The sequence below is a fragment of the Engystomops pustulosus genome, chromosome 11 (assembly GCF_040894005.1).
Source record: "Engystomops pustulosus chromosome 11, aEngPut4.maternal, whole genome shotgun sequence".
NCBI classification, from domain to species: Eukaryota; Metazoa; Chordata; class Amphibia; order Anura; family Leptodactylidae; genus Engystomops; species Engystomops pustulosus.
The window spans coordinates 82,932,442-82,948,671 of NC_092421.1; positions in this window are offsets into that span (position 1 = coordinate 82,932,442).

Consider the following 16,230-nt stretch of genomic DNA (forward strand, 5'->3'; position numbering starts at 1 on the left):
TATAGGGAGTGTCAGTATATATACTACAGGGGCTGGCAGGATATATACTATAGGGAGTGGTAGGCCATATACTACAGAGGACTGGCAGGCTATATACTACGGGGGCTGGCAGGCTATATACTACAGGGCTGGCTGGCTATGTACCACAGGGGCTGGCAGGCTATATACTATAGGGAGTGGCAGGCCATATACTACAGGGGCTGGAAGGCTATACACTACAGGGGCTGGCAGACTATATACTACAGGGGCTGGCTGGATATGTACCACAGGGGCTGGCAGACTATATATTACAGGGCTGGCTGGCTATGTACCACAGGGGCTGGCAGGCTATATACTATAGGGAGTGGCAGGCCATATACTACAGGGGCTGGAAGGCTATACACTACAGGGGCTGGAAGGCTATACACTACAGGGGCTGGCAGACTATATACTACAGGGGCTGGCTGGATATGTACCACAGGGGCTGGCAGACTATATATTACAGGGGGCTGGCAGGCTATATACTACAGGGGGCTGGCTGGCTGTATACTACAGGGGGCTGGCAGACTATATACTACAGGGGGCTGGCTGGCTTCCCACCCTCAGCTCATACTCGAGTATATAAGGTATATCTATGTTTATATTTGTAAAATATACTGTACATACAGACCTGATAAAGCTCTTTTTTGAGGCCAAACGTTGTCATTTTGCTTCCACTCATGCTGTTAAACAAAAGCTACATTCAACGGAAACCTCTGGAACCTTAGAAATGGGAATTGTGGGAATGTTTACACCGACATAAACAAAATAAAAAAGGTTGTGATGTTCCTGAACGTTGCTCATTTATACAGTTTTAACCAGACAGACACTTATCTCTTTAGCAATAAGCCCCTGTAATTAAAGGTGGGGATGTGAGAGAGTTCAGTCTCTGGCAACATGTCACATAGCTGGCTGCCGAAATTCCTTGGTGGTTTATCAAAGACCGTTCCTTTAATATGGAGATTACACTTATGTACTTGTCTGAACTTGAAAGGCATTTTCCTAATTTACTTATTAATGAGATGTTAATCTATTTGTACGGCGCGTCACAAGTTTAGAGCTAAAAAAAAAATTAAAAAATTGAGAATTTTTTTTTTCGCCATTTAACTCACGATAAACCCAATAATTTAAACGAAAGAAAAATAATAAACTTGGCTTTTTTTTTTTTTTTTTTTTCACGTGCGTTCGGTTAAAAATTGATACGGTCTATGTTAAATTTATTAATATTGCTTGCTGTCATTCAGTTTTGCAGCTCTAACCGAAATATAACTTGACAGCGGCCGCATTAAAGATGTATGCCATTGTATTCAACAAAGATTAATGAAGCCCAGTAAAAATAGCTGTAAAGGAGAAAGTGATCCGAATGTAAAATCAGTGAATTAAATGAGGCCTTGCATAGCATTTGTTAATATGCATGAGGAGGGAGTCGGCAAATGAAAATGTCTTTCTGCGAAGTTCATTTGGGAATGTTGCAATATTGTCTGAATATCAGCCAACTATTGAACAGCGGCTTAATAAAGCTCAAGTGTGGATGCGCACCGTGCATGTTTTTCATGAAAAAAGCTCCCTCCTCTTCATTTAGAACCAGACAAACCTCAGCCAAGACAAAAAACAAAAAATAAATAAAAATGAATTTTTGAAAAAAATAATAAAATTAAAATGAATTTTCGAAAAAGAAAACTGTTAAATGAATTTTTGAAAAAAAAACTGTTAAATGAATTTTTGAAAAAAAAAATGAAAATGAATTTTTGAAAAAAAAAAAACTGAAAATGATTTTTTGAAAAACAAAAAAATTAAAATGAATTTTCGAAAAAGAAAATTACAAATGAATTTTTGAAAAAAAAAAGTTAAATGAATTTTTGAAAAAAAAACACCTCCCTTGTCACAATTCTTTTTTTTTTGCCATCGGCACTCAATGGATTTACACAAAGGAACTCTTCTTTTTGTCTTTGCTTATATTCAGAATTTAGATGAAAAATAATTAACAGTGCACATATGTCACATTGACGGCTAAGAGATTGGGGCAGATTTACTTACCTGGTCCAGTCGCGATCCAGCGGCACGTTCGCGTTCGGGTTTTGCCGGGATTCACTAAGGTACTGCGCCCGATGTCCACTAGGTGTCGCTGCTGTGCTGAAGTCCGCTGGAGTTCACCTGCTTCGTTCCGGTGTATGTGAGTGCTATTTTTGCGACACAATTTTTTTTTAACTTCCGCGGGTTTTCCGAATTTGTCGGGTTTTCCAACGGCCATGCCCCCCAATTTCTGTCGCGTGAAACCCGGCGCCGATGCGCCACAATCCGATTGCGTGTGACAAAATCCCGGGGCAATTGGGCGCAAATCAGAAAAATTTGGGAAACCCGTCGGAAAAACGCGATTCGGACCCTTAGCAAATGTGCCCCATAGTTTTCTACGGATGGGTGGAAAATTCTTGTTGGCTAAATGTCAAATGTGTTTAGGCAGCCGTGGGAAAGTAATATTTTAGCAATTAAAAAATATGATCGGTAAATGAACAAAAGAAAAATCTAAGTCAGACCAATATTTGTTTTGCCAAAACTTTAAGAATTTGTCCAGTGCACAATCCAATGATCACTCGGGATTGGAGATAAAATAATTTCTTCTTAATTAGATCAAAAATTCTCCCATAAAAACAGCGACTAGTCACATGCAGTTATCAGCTCCAGTCCGGTCTACACGTTTTGACGCGTTGCGTCTTGATCATGACTAATCATAAACGCGTAGACCGGACTGGAGCTGATAACTGCATGTGACTAGTCGCTGTTTTTATGGGAGAATTTTTGATCTAATTAAGAAGAAATTATTTTATCTCCAATCCCGAGTGATCATTGGATTGTGCACTGGACAAATTCCTGACGTTTTGGCATTTCTAACTGTTGGCTGCGGTGTGTCCGTGGACGCGATACCATCATGGGATTGTGAGCATGTTGGTGTTTGGTGAGCTGAACTACATTTCGTTTTTTCACAATATTTGGATTGACCACCTCTTGCCTTTAGAGCAGCATCAACTCTTCTGGATGCACTTGCACACAGTTTTTGAAGGAACTCAACAGGGAGGTTGTTCCAAACATTTTGGTTATCCTGTAATTATTTATCTTAGAAATCACTAACAAAGTGTAGGGAATAGGTAAGGATGGACACAGCCAAATAAATTGGTATTTTACTATAAAGTAAAACAAAAAAAGTCTTGAAGTTAAAGGGGCACATTTATCACATTTTTAATAGCTGACCATAGGGGGGCTACTTGTTCAAAGGTAACTGCAACCGGACCCCTAAATTTTCAGCGTGTTGTTCTTGTTTATGTTTGGTTTTGCTCATATAAATATGAGCCTTCTTTTTACCATAAGCCGGAGTGATGACTTTTTATAACGGCTAGAGGAACCCACATCTTCACAAACGGTGGCAGTGGTGGGGCGGCCGTTTGTACTGGACTTACCCTTCAGATGATGGCAGGACGTACCAGGAGGTGTATAGAGACACAATCTTCTAGACAACTGCTGCAAACTAAATCCTCTACACCTCCCAGAAGGATCTCACCAAACAGATAAAGCCTCTCTTGTGTTGGAGATGGAAAGCACCCAGACAGAGGTAAGAAAACCTGTGATTCCAGAGGGGGGCGCTGCAGCTGTGAAAGGTACTGATCCGTCAGTGAGCGCAACTGTTCCAAAAAGCTTGGAGGAACTCCTTGTATGGTTGGTCCAGCGCCAAGAGTTAAGTGATCAATGAAGAAATGAGGAGGAAAAACTGTGAAAAGGAGCAATGGAGGAGAGACAAGGAGGAGGAGCAACAGGTTTTTCCAGGTACTGCGAGCCATAACACAAAATCTCCTGCTACAAAATTATAGCTCACCAAGCTCAGTTCACATTACCGGTCAAACCTCAGTTAAAAAAACAGAGGTTTAATGTATAAATTAAAAATCTTATTAACATAAATATAAATTTACTTTCATCTGTTTTGGTCCATTTGGGCAGGATCCATTATCCCTGTATTTTTTGGACTGGAGAAATGACGGTGGCTGTAGGACTTGTCCTCCATTTGAAAAAAAAAACGCATGGATAATGGATCCAAACTGACCATAACGGACGCCAAAAAAATTTACATTACTGTTAATGGGATTTTTAACTGATACCTTAAACCTCAGTTTTTTATACTTTTTTTTAACCCTTAAAGACCCGTGCTTTTTTGTTTATTCATTTCCCTTTTTCACTCCCCACCTTCAAAAATCTCTAACTTTTATTATTTATAATCGTAAAGAGCTGTGTGGCGGCTTGTTTTCTGCATAACAAATTGCACTTCATAGTGATGGTATTTAATATTCCATGCTGTGTACTGGGAAGCAGGAAAAAAATTCCAAATGCAGTTAAAATGGGAAAAAACACATTTGCGCTGTTTTCTTGTGCACTAGGATTTTATGTCTTTCACTGTGCGCCCCAAATGACAGGTCTACTTTATTCTTTGGGTCGGTATGATTACGGGGATATTAAATTTGTATAGGTTTTATAATGTTTTCAAACATTTACAAAAATTAAAACCTCCTGCACAAATGTATTTTTTTTTATGTTTCGGAGCTGTGGGTGGTGTCATTTTTTGCGACCATTTCTAGGACTGTACGACCTTTTGATCACTTCTTATTGATTTTTTCATATTTAGCAACCTTTGGGCCTATTTTTGACCTTTGGGCGCTATTTTCCGTTACGGAGTTAAACGCAGTGAAAAAACGTAATTATATTTTGATAGATTGGGCATTTGTGGACGTGGCAATACCTAATGTGTTTATGATTTTTACTGTTTATATCAGTTCTAGGGAAAGGGGGGTGATTTGAATCATGGGGATTGACGATTTTTACCAAGATGGCGGTGCCCATGCGCCGCTAGCACCAATCTCGGGTGTTACCGGTAAGACTTTGCTGCAATATTCAGCAAAGTCTTACCGGCTATGGAGAGGGCTCAGCCCGTGAGCCCTCTTTATGCACCCGATGAGAGCAGTACTATTATGGTGCGCGTCGGGAAGGGGTTAAGGGAGGTACGGAACGGAGGTTTGAATGGTAGTGTGAACTTAGCCTAACAGATAGCGATGATATAGAATTGTTTGTCAAAGTATATGAAAGTGTGACTCAAGCATATAATTGGTGTGACGATCATTGGGTCCTTCATTTAGCGCCAATCCCCTCCAGCAAAGCACAGCAGGCATATAGCAATATGAGGAATGAGGCTGCTGATGCCAGCACTGGGCACCCCTTGCTCACACCCCTTTATACCAACTGGAGGTGGCGCAAAGGGGAAAATAATCGCAATTTCTAGTCGTTTGCAAAAAATTGCGATTATTTCAGGGCTATTACTCCAGAACTGGAAAACATGTTCTAATAGACGTTCCCCAAAGTATTTTGGTTGAATATTACCCCATCTGCTCACATCTAGTGAATAAGATGAATTACAAACAATAAAATCCTTTTTTGTGTGATTGCACATCTTTACATTATCCATATTATAGACTTCTTCAAGTTACAAAAATGTCATCAATGACGGTTCGGAGCGTGTGATCTTGGGTCGGATAGCGTAAAAACGAGGCTGAAAGAAGTCACAGCAGGGAAGTTGCCTGTAATATGTGTCAGGAAACACAATTTGTGTTTGTATTATTTCCAGGCATCGGGTCGACTCCTGGGGGTCACAGTTTTGTCTTTAAAGCGGCTCACTGGTAAATTGATATAACCTTTATTATGCTGTAGGCGGACGGTAAAGAAGCCATCGTCTATTATTTCTGTCCTTGGTCTCCTGTCGATGTATTCAATGTTATGAAAATAAACGCATGAATACTAAAAATCATAAACATTTTGAGAAATTGGCGATACCAATAAAAAATGAAATGTATTTACACTGCACCAGTTCCTGGTTTTCGTGTGGCTCCAATATTTCCAGTATTTAGATCTTGCACCCAGCAGAAAGTGACTGGATGTCTCACGACCCACTTTGGCCCATCAGTGGTTCCATCGCATCTCTAGACATCACTTAAGACATAAAAGGAAGTTACATCCTGTAGGCTGAGGTGACCTCTGGTAGGTCAAAGCAGGTCAGGTGATCTGCTGTCACCTCTGGACGGGTGGACAAATATGATGGGACTCATTTACTAAGGGTCTGCGGAGTGCATTTTCATCAGGTTTCCCGACGTTTTCCGTTTTGTGCCGCATCGCTCCGGGGATTGGGTCACACACAATTTTAGCGACAGAAATAGGGGGGAGCAGGCCATCGGACAACGGATTCGGATTACGCGCGGGATTTAACATTTAGAATTGTGTCCGAAGACAAGCACTTACAAGCACAGGGAAGAAGAAGGTGAACTCCGGCGGACCACGGCGGGGAATCGACGGATGCAGGAACTCGGATGCACGATCTTCATGAATCGTGCCGGACTTCATCCTAGTCAGACCATCTGAATCGGGGATCGCGACAGGACCAGGTAAGTAAATTTGCCCCGATACATACCAAAACTAAGAAGGAACCCAGAGCCACATTGTTTTCTAGAATTCCCGGAAAACCCTGTAAGACAACACTGTCATTTAGAGTCCTGTATGGTCAAACCTACAGTAAGCAATGCAAATCTCGGTGGTGCACAGAGAAGAAGTGACCCCCCCAGCAAAGGCAGTTCGGCACCCCATAAGGTGCTAAAGTTTTTGCTCTTCAAACAGAAGGATCTAGGCTTTTTTCTACCTCTGTGCGGTTCCCCAGTCTATTCTCTACCCCTTGTTTCATACAGTCTTTCATGTTCTGCACATGTTCTTGACCAACAAATATAAACTCAGGACAAGGGTGGACAATGGTTACAGTAGCCACAGCTAATCCTATCTGATGGGGCCTTTAATCCAATTATAACCCATGATTAAATTCTAATTCTCCTTTCTCTGAAGGACGAAGAAGCCGGGGGGCCCCATGTGTATTGGATAGTCAGCCAGTCTTGCAAAAATTCTAATGACTATTGGGGCTTTTTGTGGGCCAGGAGCAATCTGAATGTGATTGTTGTTGCAAAGCATGCTAAGACTGGCCCACTGGTAAATCCACCGTTGGGCCCTTAAGCTCGGTGGGACCCCAGTCCCTGCATGAGTATTGTTAGGGCTATTTACGACAACTGTGGTCGGTTTGTGAATAATGGATCTGCAGTGCTTGGACTTCATGGACCAACTGCAGTGTGGAGTACTGGATTTGGAGCCTCTTAGTTGCTTATGATATGAGGTGTCCTTCCGTGCTATGGAGCCATGGTGTCCTGTCATTGCACTGCTGTCAGTCCGTGAAATCTGGTCACGTCCAGCCACGGTCATCGGTTTTCGAGCACTTGGATGCAGCAGGTTATTAACAGTCCACGACAAGGACTGGGAAATAAATGAGTGTCTGCGATGATTCCGGAATATCAGTTGCTATTTGCAATTAGCTAAACAATGGAATTATTATTATTATTGGTTTAGTATTCTTATGGATACTTTACATTTCCGAGAGCCACAACTGATCAGGAACGTTAGACTCTAATACCGAGTCATTGTATCATTTTCCCATGAAAAGAATTTCTATATTTATTTGAATGTGTAACCGAAATATTAAAAATGTCATTACAAAATAGCAGGAGAGCGATGGGAAGTGTGAATTCTTTTACTTCCTGCTCGAGAAGTTCTCACCTCCTGCCATTTATAGTCTCAGTCGCTGCCGAGGCCGAGAATTGACGCCTCAGCGGGGGTCCTGCAGAAGAGAGACAAAACAATATCAGAGGGTGTCACCTCCCATAAGTGGTGCCAATATATGGATGACAAACGATAGGAAGCGGCCATGGAGCCGCACGCTGAGCCGTGGAAATGGGATCGGCACTTCCTTTATTATTCTAATCTTCATTATCCTCCAATCAATGATACTGTAATAATCTCATAATAGATATTGTCTATTGTTCTGTGTATTGTTAAATGTAATTTGATACAAATAACTACACTTGGTGTCAAAGTGATTCTTCCCAAAATACGTCACTCAGGACACCAGAAGGACTCGGTGATACTTATAAAAAGTCTCCTTTATTGGGGTCATCCAGGTTGCAGAATACAGGATACAAGATACTTGCACAGGTTATCAGTCACGTGTCCATGTCAGTCAGTGTATCAGTGAGGATATGTTCCGTAATGGCCGGGAGGTTTCCAACTCTTCCCGTGGTTCTTCATATATCATTATCCATTACACCTGTTGTCTTTTCTTCTCCATGTGTTGTCCGAGATGTGAGAGCAGTAGTTTCAGTTGTAAGAGAAGTTCAGCTGTCGTAGCCTTGATGTATCAGCCCCGATGTAACAGACTCTTGGTATCAGCCCGTATCAGCCGCCATGACACTGTCTGTCTGTCATATATAGTCCTAGTTGAGGTGTGTCTTGTGGTATTGGACGTTCTGTGTCCCTATATATGGTATTCATATATATTTAGGCTGGATGTAATGTACATCTCTAGTTGTCTATGTCACAGCTCGTGCACATCTCGTGTACAGCTTGTGTATGCTATCAGTTTAACACTTTATAGTCTACAAGTGAATATTGTGATATATACTTTTTAACATTTCCCCCTCTTGAGGGTGAGTTACATTTGTTCGATCCCTCAAAATATATTTACAATATTCAATCATAAATCATCAGATGATCTTCTTTCTTCTTGTTGAGAAATGTCCATAATAAATACATTTTTCTGATATAAAATTCAATCAGCATTATCACATTATTATATGAATAAATGTTATGATATACTGTGATCAAAGAGAAATAAGTTGATAGACTATATACTAAGCCTAAACTAGATGAAGCTTCCTCTTGTCATCTTCTCCTGGTCCAGTAGAAGGATTGGTTACACAGTCTTTAGTATGTAGACTCCTTATCGTTACTGTTGATAGATTATTATGTGCAGAACCTTTCATTACATTTCCTGGATTGTTATTTTCTTCCAGTATGTAACACAAAAGTCTTAAGAAGTTATAGATGTAAAAGTAAAGTCCTTGTGATGAACCTGTGTCACTCCTGATATCTGTGTCACCTCCTTGGAACTGACTTGACTCGAAGTAAATTCTTCTTCTCCTGGGAAGTCATCTGTGCACTTGTCACTGGAACAGCTGTGATAGCATTGCAAGGGTTAATATTGACATTGATCCTTGAAGCAAGTATGGGGATGGTTAAAGTGAGATAGCGCCCCTCTAAGGTAGACAAATAGATTTGTTTCCCTCACCACATCCTAGGCAGAGGATCACCTTAGACTTTCTTGGGTTTAAGACCTTGAAAACCATCACCTGAGTCGCTGCTAAAGACGTCATCCGTGCGTCTGAGGAGACTGGATCTGTAGTCAGAGCATAACAGTCCATAGGGTTGTATCAATAATCAGCGTTCAGTAACCCTTTCCTCACAAGCTTTGTCAATAGAATTTCTTTCAGCAGCTTTGACAAAAACAATCCTGATAATAACTCAGTCCAATAATTGTCATCTGGATGTATCACAAGTCCAATATCAGCTGTAATCATCCAGTAATAGCACAGTCCATGAGATATGTCCATCAGGTGTAATCATCAAGTAATAGCACAGTCCATGAGATCCATCCATCAGGTGTAATATCATCACCTGCTCGTTGTTACATCTGCACATCAACTCTTTACCTTATGAAGCTCATCGCACCTGGAATTGTAGATATCAGTCTCTGATCTATAACAAAGTCTTTTTCCATTGGTTTGGAGACTTGATTGAAGACTATATCTTCTTCCCTAATCTACACCAAACTTGGTGATAATTCCTAATTTATAGCGATCACAGTGAACCATATCATTTATTATGTGTCTATAATATTAATGTAACTGAATGTCATTAATATTGCTTTATATTATCAGATATCATTATTAATATTATATTAATTAATCATATATCAATAAATAACCAGATATCACATTGCAATTGAAAAAAGTGTAGGAAATATTAAATCTCATCCAATTTTTTGGAACTTAATGTGGATTATTCATTAAACTTAAGAATAAGAGACATTTATTTCACAGATACCTTAGAATATATCATATTGTATATGATTATTACCTAAATATTTATCCAATAAAACATTGATGTAATGTATTTATTCTAGTAAATACAAGTTTCTGTTTTATAATGAAACCAAAGTCTTCAAATCTTTATTCAGTGTGTTGTTCCCTAATTGAAGTGTTATATCCACTTTATTTTATTCCACATTCTCATCTATCCCTTTATACTGTATTCAGTATGGAGAACCCGAGACGTGTGTCATTTATTTCTGTGTAACAATAAACCTTGAGTTCTTCTGAGTAATGAAATATCCATGCAAGTCAGTCAGAGACCTCACTCCGTGTATTATACCATAGACCTTTGAATTAGACCAAGATAATAATCCTATTGAATTCTTGTAGAGTTGTTGTAGGTAGATGTCCTTGTAATAGTCAAGATGATTGGTCATTAAATACCTTTGTAAAATGAACCCAAAACATTAAAAATATATGACATAAGTTCCTTTAAAGTAAATTTCTCCGTATGTCTAGAAATGTCTTGTCTTGTGTGTGCACATTCATGTGAGTCTTAAAAAGAACAATTTATAATATAAAAATAAATGTTGAATCCCCAAAAATGTAAATCCTTAGATAGATACATAAACAAATGTGTTTGTTCTTGGAAAAAAGGATTCAGATATGTGTCTTCCATGTGAATTTTTCTTCTTCAGTTATGACTTCACATTCCCTCCATTCATCATTCACTGCAGCTGCCACCATCACTCAGCCTCTCCACACACTCCTCATATATACTGGATGTATGTGGCCTCATTCATTGTTCATTAATGAATGCATATGTAATTTCTGATTAACTGATGCGCATTTAACCATGAGTGAACTTTAGATGTGAAGTACTTCATTGTGGATCACATATAACATATAAGACATATTTCTTCTTATTTGCCTTGAAGTTCTATGCAGAACTTATACAAGAGACATCACAGCACTGCAGATCTCATGTTACATGAAGCTACATTTTCCACGTACAGAGATATATATGTATATACATACATAGACTGACAGAGATATGTATAAGACCAAGGTATTAATGTCACACATGCTGCTGCCATCAGCAGACTATTACATTGTTTAATTTCATACGTACACAAGATATTAATTATGAAGTTATGAATTAGTTAATAACTTCTATTGGTTAGACCTTTCATGCAATTAGAGTCACAATAATTATTATTATATCATTTGATCATTTATCGGCTTCTTTTTCCTGTAACTTTGTCAAGAAAAATAGAAATATCATTAGAAATCAATAAATACAACAATAATTTCACAAAGTTGAAAGTTAACTAAGCAATTTGACTCTATGATTTATACTGACTTCTACTCATTATGAAAGGAATAAAAAAGGTCTGAAACTTCACCAACTAGAGCAAAACTCTTGTATCATGTGACCTCATACATAACCTTGTATCTCATGACAAATAACACAACTTGTCCTATACACCGATAGATTTATATTCACAGGTACCAACAATTATGACAAATAACAGAACTGTCATTATCCAAAAATCATATCCTTTAAACAAGTCCGAGTCATCAACCAATCAGTAGTAATCTATGTCTGTACTTAGCCAATACCTAATCCATGTCTGTATCTCCTTCCATCTACTATGTCATTGAATATCGTTTTCACTGTATCTTTCCTATGATAGACAAGAGCAGTGGCTTTATTCATAGACTCAATGACTGAGGGGATATCATATTCACAGAAAACCTTCTGACTATTTGTACCTTCCCTCCTGTCAGGAGATCTTTGCTGCGCACCAGGCACATTGATATCAATCTCTTTACATTCAGAAATAGATTGACATTTAGAAGGCTCCTTCTTAACACTTAAAGGTAAAGACAAATGACTACTTGGAGCAGATTTCATAATTTCATGATAAGGTTTCCGCTCTATGTGTAATTTGCGCCTTTCCTGATAGATATTGTTGCATTGTCTTCTGGGGGCAGATACTTTGTATAATTGTTTAGGGAGATTTTTCCTCTTTGAGTAACTATCTGTCTCTTTTCTGTCTATATTCTGTCTATGAACCTGTGACTGGTTCTTGCTTTGCTTTCTAACTGTATCTAAAAATTTAGCAACTTTGAATAAAGAAGGTTGATCTGAGGCAAATACAAGTGCAGCAGCAGTAAGGAATGTAAATTTCTTAATAAATTCTCTCACTATTGAGCAAGGATTACAAATTCCAATCGCTTTACACGTTCTCTCAAGCATTGACATGAACGAGAAGGTACATTCCTTTCTACCAATTTTCAGCTCACGTAAAATCTCATATGTGGGCATGCTGTCACTTGTAGTGCAACAGAGTAACTTCTTTAATCTGTCTACGTCACTGTCATGTGACCACTCACTAGACTCGTCAACAAGTGGATTTTCTAATTCTAGTCGCCTGGAAAACTCTAGAGGAAGCCACATTTTAAACAACTGATTTTTCTGTTCATTAGATAAATCAAATTTCTCCACAAAGCTCTCAAAGATTTCATGATTTCTGCACACATGGATTTTAGCATCATACATGGGAACCTCTTTGCTCAGATCAAGTAAATGCTTCTGCATTTTTAACTTCAGGCTGGATTCTTTCATCTCCAATGCCTGTTTCTGAAAAGACACAGAGTCGCCTCCAGCAGAGAGGACACAGACCTGTCCCTGATCTCTCTGCTGAGTTACATCATTACACGTCTTACTGTCACTATCTCTCTCCTCACAGATCACATTATCTGTCTTAGAGATAGCAGTAGGCTTCTTAGCTATGGATCTGTCTAGCACAACCTGATGATAGACTTTTACCATATGCACAATATTCCTCAATTTCTCTTTGTCTTTTCTGACTGTAACACGTTTCCTCTCTATCTTCCTGTTCTCTTGTTGACATTCATCATATAAACTCAACCAAACAGTTTCTAGATCTGACTGATCACTAGGCACAAACTTAAACTCTAAGTTACATTTCTTAGTAAAAGAATCAATGATTTCCATACTTACAACCTTGGATCCTGGCACCTGTTGTCCTTCGTCAGAAGATTCTCAGTTTCTACGATAGTGACAGTTTGAAATGTCTTTATGGGACGATTCCTTCTCCCCCTCTTCAGACTGGAACAATCGTATATCCGCTAGGCTCGCCATTGTAATAATCTCATAATAGATATTGTCTATTGTTCTGTGTATTGTTAAATGTAATTTGATACAAATAACTACACTTGGTGTCAAAGTGATTCTTCCCAAAATACGTCACTCAGGACACCAGAAGGACTCGGTGATACTTATAAAAAGTCTCCTTTATTGGGGTCATCCAGGTTGCAGAATACAGGATACAAGATACTTGCACAGGTTATCAGTCACGTGTCCATGTCAGTCAGTGTATCAGTGAGGATATGTTCCGTAATGGCCGGGAGGTTTCCAACTCTTCCCGTGGTTCTTCATATATCATTATCCATTACACCTGTTGTCTTTTCTTCTCCATGTGTTGTCCGAGATGTGAGAGCAGTAGTTTCAGTTGTAAGAGAAGTTCAGCTGTCGTAGCCTTGATGTATCAGCCCCGATGTAACAGACTCTTGGTATCAGCCCGTATCAGCCGCCATGACACTGTCTGTCTGTCATATATAGTCCTAGTTGAGGTGTGTCTTGTGGTATTGGACGTTCTGTGTCCCTATATATGGTATTCATATATATTTAGGCTGGATGTAATGTACATCTCTAGTTGTCTATGTCACAGCTCGTGCACATCTCGTGTACAGCTTGTGTATGCTATCAGTTTAACACTTTATAGTCTACAAGTGAATATTGTGATATATACTTTTTAACAGATACATTAACCTCAGGACTGGACCCTAATTTGACTTAATGTAAAAAGTAGGAAAGTATCAAGTGGAGCCTGTTCTCACGTCATTAATAGGTGTTCCAAGTGCAAAAATGAGAAGACTCTTAAGAAGACGGGAATATTTCATGATGCCAAGGTCATCGCATAATGAGAGACTCCTCAATGTTACATGAAGTGACCCATTTTTTATACATGTAATTTAATGATTTTATGTTTCGGCTCAGACTGAGACATTTCATCCTTTATACCATTGTGGCAAATGATATCATTTCTTATATGTTTTATATTACAGTTCAGATAAGATGGTTACATCACAAGAGCCAAGATATTTAATGATTGTTATTTATAACAATAGACACAGTGCGGCACATTTACTAAGGGCCCGAATCACACATTTTAGTCGGGTTTTACCGTTTTGCGCTGAATTTCCCTGGTTTATGGCGCACACAATCGGATTGTGTCGCATCGGCGCCGGCTTTCATGCAGCGGAAATAAGGGGTGGGACCGTCAGGAAAACCCGACGGATTCGGAAAAAACGCGGAATTTAAAAGAAATTTGTGTCGCTTGACACGCACTTACAAGCACCAGGAAGAAGATGGTGAACTCCGGCAGACCTTGGCGCAGCAGCGACACCTGGTGGATATCGGGCGCACGACCTTAGTGAATCCCGGCAGGACAAGAATCCCCGTCGGAGAATGCGCCCAGGGATCGTGAATGGACCGGTAAGTAAATGTGCCCCAATGATGTCACAGTACAGGGATAATACACACAGTGATGTCACAGTACAGGGATAATACACACAGTGATGTCACAGTACAGGGATAATACACACAGTGATGTCACAGTACAGGGATAATACACACAGTGATGTCACAGTACAGAGATAATACACACAGTGATGTCACAGTACAGGGATAATACACACAGTGATGTCACAGTACAGGGATAATACACACAGTGATGTCACAGTACAGGGATAATACACACAGTGATGTCACAGTACAGAGATAATACACACAGTGATGTCACAGTACAGGGATAATACACACAGTGATGTCACAGTACAGGGATAATACACACAGTGATGTCACAGTACAGGGATAATACACACAGTGATGTCACAGTACAGGGATAATACACACAGTGATGTCACAGTACAGGGATAATACACACAGTGATGTCACAGTACAGTGATGTCTGTTAGATCATCACTAGGAGCGGGAGGGGTTGTTACTGAGAACTGAGGGACCATGGGAGATGTAGTATTCTGTGTCACTCCACCTACTTTTGAAAAGCCCATAACATTTTGTGAATCATAAATGTTAACTATTTAAGCTCCATTTTGTTTTGTTGTATTAATTTATTTATAGCATTTGGGTTTTTTTGTATCAGACATTCATATTCCTAGAATATCCCTTTAATTCTCAGGAAACTGCATAAAGGGGCAACCTACTTTCTCAGTTAGTCTCTGAGACCAAATTTAAGACCCGATCACATTTAGACTCTTTAGACTTTAGTGAAAATAGAGCATTTATGACCTGTAATACTTGGCATCCACGTGTCCTGTTGTGCAATGAGGACCAGAACCAATGTGGTCTCAGAACCATTGGGTCCAGGTTGTCAGTATGATTATTGGGTCTTCACCTCTGTGGATTCTGTGCTACGATGTGGGAGGACACCATATGAGTTTGTACCCATTAGCGTAGGGAACCGCTAGAATAGGGTCACCGTGAAGAGGTAAGTAGGCTCATGCAATGTGATCTAAGTGTAACTAAGAACCTTGAGTCTGGATGCATAAACGTGGCCAAGTGGCCGTGGATCGTTGTATAATCGGTGGTTGTGCGCTCCAGATGTTTTCCCTTTAAATGATGAAGTGTTGTAGATGAAACAACACAAAAATATATCAGTAAGACTAAATAAAGTATTGAGAGGGATGAGCCCCCCCATTGACATCTATGAGCAATGACTGACAACCAGTAAGGATTGACAACGTGGAGGGGTCCTCACGGGGGTCCTGACAAGCGCAGAAGCCTAATGATGATCCGGTCATTACCTGTAAGATACTCAGAGGGAGTGATTAATCATTGTCTCCGAAGAGAAACTCCTCAAGAAACTCTGCGAGGACGCTTTCCACTGTCAAGATTCTTATTGAGTCAACTCCATTGACAAGAGCGGACGAAGCCGCTAATAAATCTGTCCAAGGAGGGAAAAAATGTCCATCAACCGATTACAACGGAATTTTCCCAACTCCTTCTTATATGAAAGAATCCAAAACGAAACCACATCCCAAATAGCAAAAT